Genomic DNA, 8,358 nt, shown 5'->3' on the forward strand with positions numbered 1-8,358 from the left:
GCACAGAGACAGTGGAGGTAACGACGCGGGGGCGAGAGGGGTTTCACTAATAAACACCCACTCTTTCCAAACCTCCATCTCACTCTGACACACACCCTCACCACTGCTACACTCACACACACACACTCACACACACACACACACACACACACACACACACACACACACACACACACGCACACACACTCACTCACACACACACACACACACACACACACACACACACACACACACACACACACACACACACACACACACACACACACACACTCTCCTCCTCCCCTGCTCTCCTTTGACAGAATCCTCATTACAGGCACGTTTGGCAGCAGAGTCCTCCTCCTCCTCCTCCTCCTCCTCCTTTCCCTCCACGTCTCCCTCCCACCGCTCCTCTCTCTCTCTATCTTTTTCATTTGCTCATTCTCTCTTGCCCTGCTCATTGCGTTCGAGCCAGCTTGGCAATCAAAGGGAGAGAAAACACAAATGAGAGCGGAGGGGTGAGGGGGGGGTGGGTGAGGAGGCTCACTGGGATTTCAGTATGAGTCAGAACGGGAGAAGGGGAGGTGGGAAGGCAAGGTAGGCGGTTGTGAGGAGAGAGTGTAGGGGAGGGATGATTTTTTGTTTCTTTCTCTCTTATCTGACTGCAATCTCTGTTTGGAATACAGATGAGGAGATAGAGAGCGAGCCAACAACTGGGCATGACAGACAGATAAGAGATTCGAACAGGAAATCATCTGCATCCTGATTCACAATCAGGCTTCCAGATTTAACTGAGCTGAATGTTGAATATGAGTCAAAGGCGGACTGCCTCAGGGCTGATCGCTCGGTGTCAGAACGAGAAGCAATAGGTTTACAAAAGATGAACTTAAAGCTATTGAAAAGATAACATGATACTGTAGTAATGTGTGTGCATGCTGCCTGTGTGTGTTTATGCCACTATGGGGGCCAGTTATGAGAGGAAGTGTGGGATTAAGGAGGGAGTTAGTGAGAAACCACTTCATTCACACTATTTTAGTCATTCATCCCCCCTGCTTGCATATTCATGTGGGGTTGTAGTATGAGGAAATTGGATTGTGCATGCTTGTGTACACACACTCGCACAATGCTTACCCTCCAACACACGTCAGCACATTTATATTGCTGTTTCTTTGCAGCCAGCGGAGAGATTCTACAGTTTTTAGGCCCAAGGCTAAGAGATTCACACTCCTCCTCTTCTGCAATGATTTCTAAGACCAGTTTACTCAGAAAAAAAGGGAAAAAAACAGAGCACAAGTCACTGACCAAACTCTAACAACAGAGTGAATCAAATTTAATACTGCACTTGCCTCTGTGGGTGTACCGTTGAATTCTTATCATGCTGCAAGGATGTTTTCTAACTCTGTGAAGCGATAAGCATGGATCCCAGTGGGCTGCCTCTAATGGGGATAGGAATGTAGATTTAAAAGTCATGGGTGGACAGCTAATACATGTATTCATATTGCGTCATCCTTCAAACATCAATACAAGCAAATAACCGTAGATCTCCTTGCTTAGAGACACTGCATTTTCTTCACAGAAAAAAAAGGTCTGTATAAATATCTGATTTTTCTGGACAGATAAAACATTTTTACCAAATTACTCAAAAAGATATTCCAATTCAAACAAACATTTGTGTTCAGGACCTTATTTACTGTTAACAATGTGTGCATATTTGACTATTCTAACTAGTTTTTAAGGGTCTCAGATATGTAAAAAGCTCATAATGTAAGCTGCCAAAGTAACACCCCAAATTGTAAACGCTATCCACAGATGGCCACGTGTTTTGATGTTTTCTCTCGTAAGATACAGACAGGAAACAATGGGGAAAAGAGAGAGGGTATGTTCATAGGTGGATTATGAGAAGATGGGCCCCCGAGCACAGATATGCAGAGGGCCCCACCACCTCACATATTTCACCATCTCAGTTAGGAGAAAGACAGGCTTTGTAGTTGTTTCATGTCTCTTTTAGGCCATTTTGTGTGCCTTTGTAGTCATTTTTTATTGTTGTGAGTTTGTTTTCTTTTTTGTTTCCTTTTTTTAAATCTTTCTTTCTTTCTTTCTATTTTCTGTTACTTGCCAAGGGACTACAGACATAAATCAGCAGTCCTGCTATCTCCAGAACATGTACATTTCCTTTTAAACTGATGTTCATTAATATGCTGTTTCCCTTTTAAATGAACATCAAATAAATAAAGAAATAAATACATTTTATGTTTCACTGAAATCATTTTGTGTCTCTGAGGTAATTTTTTTTAAAAAAAATCTTTTTTTGGTTGTTTTATGTTGCCTTGTAGTCATATTGTGTCTCTCTGGTTATTGCGTCTTTTTGTAGTTGTTTTATGTCTCTTTTAGGTGAATTTGAGTCTTATTATATTACTTTTTATGTCTTCAAGATAATTTTTTGTCTTTTAGATTGTTTTGTATCTCTTTTAGGTCATTTTGTGTCTTACTGAAATAATGTGTCTCATTGAGGTAATTTTGTGTCTTATTTGGGCTTTTTTTTTTCTTTGAAATTGTTTTATGCCCCACTAAAAAAAATGTTGTATCTCTGTTGTAATGTTGTGTCTTTTTGTACTTCTTTATGTCTCGTTTAGGTCATTTTGTGTCTTTTTGAAATATTTTTTTTTTGGTAGTTTTGCATCTCTTTGCAGCTGTTTTGTGTCTCTAAGCAGTTCCTTTGCATTTCTTAGTGGTCTTTCTGTGTCTTATTGGGGCCATGTGAGTCTCTTTCTGGTCAGTACATGTTAATAAATGGTTATATGCACCAAGTACAGAACATTGGTCCCTTGCTAACAGGTGATGGTAAATATGGGGAGATTGTAACCCCTGTCTATTCTTCCGTTATTTCTGGTGCAGATATGTGTGTTCTCAGGGTTAAATAACCAACCTTCAAGCTCAGGAAACTCTGGTTCCTTTGCTTTTGGAGTCCTGACAGCCTCTCCACAGGTGGAGGCTGAGACTCGGTGAGAGTGACCTTATTAACCTTGAGAAACAGAGAAAGAGGAGGCAGAAAGTGGTGGAGGAGGAAGAAGAGGTGGTGATGAATGAGGACAAGTTCAAACTGTGCATCATCACTACAGTGTTCCCTGCTGTTGCGTTCAAAGAGAATTTTATTCATATTCACAAATTGAAACTAGGTAAATTTGATTTAAGGAGTATCTTCCTCTTAAGAGTGCTGTTGTGTTTGAAACGTGTACGGCTGAGAGATTGGATGTGCTCTGGAGCAATTTCATATAATATTTAATTCTACATTTGCTGCTGTGACATCTTTAAATCATAAAAGGAGAGGCATGACTGAAACTTTCCCTCCAGACTGCCAGTGGCTGCCTTTGCAACGATATCGCTTTGATTTGGACTTTGCTTTAAACTGAGAGTTGAATTATAATTTACTTTTCTTTTGAAATCCACAGTTAGTGAGAGGGAATTCAGCTCTAATTTATTCAGTAAATGTCTGAATAAAGGAGGCGTGTGTGTGGAGGTGGGTTGTGCAGGAGAGAAAGATTACAATCCACACCTGGCGAGCGTTTGGAGGAGTACAGGGCCATATAAGTTTTTTCTCTCAACTTCCACTCCTTTCTTGCGTGGCGTGACTCTGTGCTTCCTAAACTCAGAAAGACATAAAAACACACACACACACACACACACACACACACACACACACACACACACATATTTTAGTCCTGCGTCCAAAGTGCGTCTAATTTACAGGAGACTCTCACTGTCCACGCCTACGTCTGTCTGACACACTTCTTTACGCACGAGGGTCTCCCCCAAATCTTTCCCCTGAATGTGTTGTGATCTCAACAGCGTCGGGATGGATTTACGCACGACTCCTGTCACATCTCTCCCGAGTTTTGTTTTTTTTAACAGATATGTTAGAATCTGGGTTGGATATTTGGATCAAGTTTTATTTCTGAAATCCCATTAATAGACATAAAAAAATAAGAAAAAAATCTGAGCACTGCACCAAACAGTCACTCTAAGCAGGCAGCGGCAGTGATTCATCGTCTAATTTAAACATCACGATTTGCTCATCGCTATCATCACTTGGTAAACAAAATGTTAACATATTCCATTATAAGTGTCAGCTTTAAGAGACGTTGTTTTCGAATAAATTGGTCTCTGGGAGAGAAATGTAAAACCGTTTTCTGATTGACTAATTTAAACATACAAAATACTATTTGTCGACGCATCAAAGTATCCACTTGAACTGAGCATGATATCGTCACCGAGGCAACAACTAAATCCTCTGACAGGAGCAATTACAGCATGTCTTCTTGGCGAAAAAAGAGCGTGACAATCACAAATGTATTTCTTGCGAATTTTAACGACAGATAATTATGTAATAAATAGGCTGTTATAGGAATATTGGGAGATTGGGACACGCGATTCAACTCACTAATGAGCTCCTCGGAGACTCCAAATGTCTTTATATCACCTGAATTTTCTCGCAAGAGCTTTTAATATTTGACATCTCGTTGTACGGAGCGACACACACAACAAACATGCTATTTTCATCCTCCTTTTTAAGAAGCTGCACAGTGATGCAGGCTATACTTTTCCTCCCCTTTATAAATAGCTGCACTCCGTCCAATGACGTGGGATACGCACGTACATGTGTAGGTGAATCTTTGAATGAGCTCTCCCTCTCCTCCTTCCTCCACCACCCCCCTCCCCCCATCGACAGTTCCCTCTACTAGTTACTACGGGATCTCTATAAAAAGCCTACGGTTGATGGGAGAGCCCGGTCTGTATGGGAAGCGACTTTGGAGAAGAGGGACGACAAGCGTCTGTGCGCGAAGACAGCGTGGCACAGATTTTGCGCTGACAGTTTCATGTTGATGAAGACGGCGAGTTTAGAGATACAGACATGTTTCTGCAGCAAGGAGCCGCAGCCGTGGCCACACAAGGAACTTTGACTGAGGTAAGTGATTTTTCCCCCTACAGAACAGAATTTGAGTTACTTTAACCGAATATTGGAATAGAGAAACAAATCACCTCTGAAATGGGTTAAGTGAGGGTGTATTGGACGGCCCATCTTAAGAAGCCCCATAGTCTGATTTGACTGACACTATTCTCATCTTCACTCTCCGGTTGGAAGTTGCTGCAGTGTGACTCATTTTCTTTCCCATGTGGGCAGCATTCAGCCTGCAACCTGAAAAAAACAAAAAGAATCTCGAAAAAGAAAACTGTGTGCAAAAAATCATTTGTAATGTGTTTTTTGGTCAGAGTCTGGTTCACTGTGTTTATTGTTATACATAAATATACAAATCAGAATACATATTGGTAATTTATGTTCACCTGTCATACGGGTTGCACAGGTTAAACAGGTAGTTTTGGTTGCCATTTAGGCGCCACTGGACTCTCTTTAGACTATCCGACGTCGTCCACTTAAGATGTGCAAATGCCACCGTGCAATGTACACTGTCACGTGCACAGAAATACAGGCGCACGCACGTCCCCAGTGCCTCAATGTGTATGTGTGTACGCTGCTTTGTGTAATAAGCGCGCGTTTTTTTGGAGGGGTGGGGGGGTATGGCAGCGTGGAGGTGGGGGAGTGTTCATCACCAACCCCTCTACATTCTCGGGAGCGCGTGGCACCGGGAGGTTTCCGGTGATAGTGATGACATTATCGCCATCGCTTTCTTCCGGTGTGGCGGCACACTCCTCGCCCCCCCCCCCCCCCCCATGCACTTCCGGTCGGCGTTTCCTTTAAATTATTTTTCTCAGTCTCAGTTCTGTGACGTCGTCATCCAGTGAAGTCAGCCCTGCGTCATTCTTGCGCACTTTGCAGATGATACGCAGTCACCTACTATAACCCTTTTAAAGGCATAGCGTGCACGCACACGCACACGCGCATACTGCGGTGTGATCCTCTGGTGTGCGGGGGTGTGAATGCGCAATGTAAGAGGCTCGTGCGCGTATAACACGAGGGAGGCGTGGGTGGAACGAGTCAATGAAGCCCCTTGTTCATTCACAACTCGTTGTTGTGGCTACTGTTGCACTGACTTTGATCCGACAGTGTTAATTATGTGTCAGAAAGGCGGAGCGACTGGACATATTGTAATATTATAAAATAATATGTAAAGATAAGAACAGCTATTATGAAAGTATATTAACAATAATTTAAAATCTAAACAGCAAATTTCAACCGGATCTTAATATGGTCAGCACCCCAATGGTAAAATCTTGAGAGGTAACAGAAACTTTAAGGTGTCATATGTGAGTTTTTTTTCATTAACATTTTAAATACAATATATGAGTAAGAAGACACCGAAGTCCAGGCTCAAGTTCACTGCTCACTCTTTATGATCCCGTGCGTATTTCAATGGAAGATCCACGCGCTTGTCAAGTCAAGCAGTTTCTCCCCGGTGCCATGGAAACCGAGCCAGACCAAGCCACTGCCCACGCGCTCTGATAAGCCAGGCGGCAGAAAGGGACGAGAGCCGATTGGTTTGCTCGCGGCGTGACGTCATATGCCCGTATCCTCGGGCATGTGACTTGACGAGCGGTGAGATGCGTGACGGTGCTGGTCACCTGACCAACATGTATTCGGTAATGAGAGCAGAGACTGCAGAGCCTGTGATCCACCTCAGACACGGTGAAGTTGGAGAAACTAGGGCGATACCAGAAGTAACGAGAGACAGACTTTTAGAGCTACGTTTTATAGATTTAACGTATCGTTATGAAGTCAAATAAACACTATTTTAAACTAAGATTTGGGACGTTTGACTCCTCACAGTCTGCTTTTAAATTACCTTTCTGCTGTCAGCGTCGTCCACTTCAGCACCGCGGACAGCGCCGAGCCTCTGCGCCACTGTGTCGCTGTTCCCGCGAAGGGGTGCTGAAACACATAAAAGAGAACCTGTTGCAGAGACACACTCATTAACAAGAGACGTTTTGCATATTCTTAAGAAAAAAACTGTAAAAAATGTTTGCTTTTTGAAATGATATCAAGCTTTTTGTCGTGAGATATTCTGCCAAAAGTTAAAACTGATGACTTTACAGAGTTAACAGTTGGTCTGATCTTAGTCATTTTTTAGCACACTGTGCCATGATTGCAAATCTCTGAATGAATGTAGTACTTGGCCAGCGATCTAATCAGGTACATCTCTATGTTTATGCGCCAAAAAGACAACAGCTGAATGGTGCTGAGGGTAAAAATAAGAATGTTGGTTTTTAAGTTTTCAAGTATTACAAGTTTTACAAAATTACTTACTAAGATTCTAAAATTCTTATTGATCAAACACTTGTTTGGGCCTCTCTTGAGGATATGGTAATCAATGCGATAATATTCTAAATATTAAACATATTTCCTGAAGGAAGGTCATTGGTGTTTACTATTGAGGGATTATTCTAAAAAGTCTTTCTTCTCCTTTTGGATATGCAACAGTGTTTCATTATATCAGAACAGTTTGCTAGGTCTTTCTCTCCTCCCCTTTTGATGTCCCCCTGCCTCCTTCACTCCATCTTACACACACTTGCATACATATAAAGTCTAACTAGGTCAGAGACAGGAAAAACTGTGGGTGGATGATGCCTAATACCATTCTTGTCATTCTGTGGCAGTTTATAGAGTTTTCTAGGCTCTAACATTCAGATAATAATACATAACAATATAAAATATAATACTACAGCTATAAATCAAAGACTATATATATATATATATATATAACCTTTGATTGAGCGATTGACTGGTAGACTGGCGATTGACATGATTCACCGCTTAAATTGTTGGGTTTATGAGGCACAGATTTTCTAATACTTAGTACAGTTGGAGTAGTAGTAGCAGTATAGTATATCAGGTGGCCAGTTGTTGAAACATTGGCTTAAATAATGGTCTCATCTGTGTAGATGGTAGACCTGGGTAGATGGTAAGAGAACAGAATTGAAAATCATTATATGCTATAACTTCAAAAGATACAGGACTGCCAATTTTACACGTCATAATGTTTCTAATGATAAAAAAAAAAAACACCACTGTGTATGTAGTTTATATTTTAAACCTGTTCAGACCACAGAAGTAAATTTTAATATAGTCTTCACCTTCAGTTTTAGTCAGCAACATGTTTTAAACGAAATGCGCAGGATGACAAATAAAGATGCAGGGATAGTACTACAAATACACATAATTAGAGAAGGTATTACCGTTATGGCTAAAGCAGTGGCAGTAGTTTTCAGCATTTTATCTTCTCAGTGTAATCTCACCCATGATGACTATTTAGGTCACTGGGAAGCCCCTGGCCAACAAGAACTGTATTGATCAGCATCCACCTCTTGGGAACAGTGTCAGGTTTGATTCCAGTAATGTTACACCTATATCCTCTCCTCTTTTTTTGCTGA

General features: G+C 41.5%; 1 long non-coding RNA gene across 2 annotated transcripts; it reads right to left on the reverse strand.

The window, feature by feature from the left end:
- Positions 1–497: 497 nt before the first annotated feature.
- On the reverse strand, positions 498–5,196 carry LOC121952562. Of its 2 annotated transcripts, XR_006106453.1 has the most exons (4): positions 5,014–5,196; positions 3,530–3,616; positions 2,903–2,998; positions 498–1,412 (listed from the first exon to the last, which is right to left on the reverse strand). It is a non-coding gene; the product is annotated as an uncharacterized LOC121952562 (long non-coding RNA). The 2 variants fall into 2 exon arrangements; XR_006106452.1 differs by having other exon boundaries at positions 2,903–3,616.
- Positions 5,197–8,358: the final 3,162 nt, after the last annotated feature.

Source organism: Plectropomus leopardus, chromosome 13 (assembly GCF_008729295.1).
Source record: "Plectropomus leopardus isolate mb chromosome 13, YSFRI_Pleo_2.0, whole genome shotgun sequence".
Taxonomy (NCBI): domain Eukaryota; kingdom Metazoa; phylum Chordata; class Actinopteri; order Perciformes; family Serranidae; genus Plectropomus; species Plectropomus leopardus.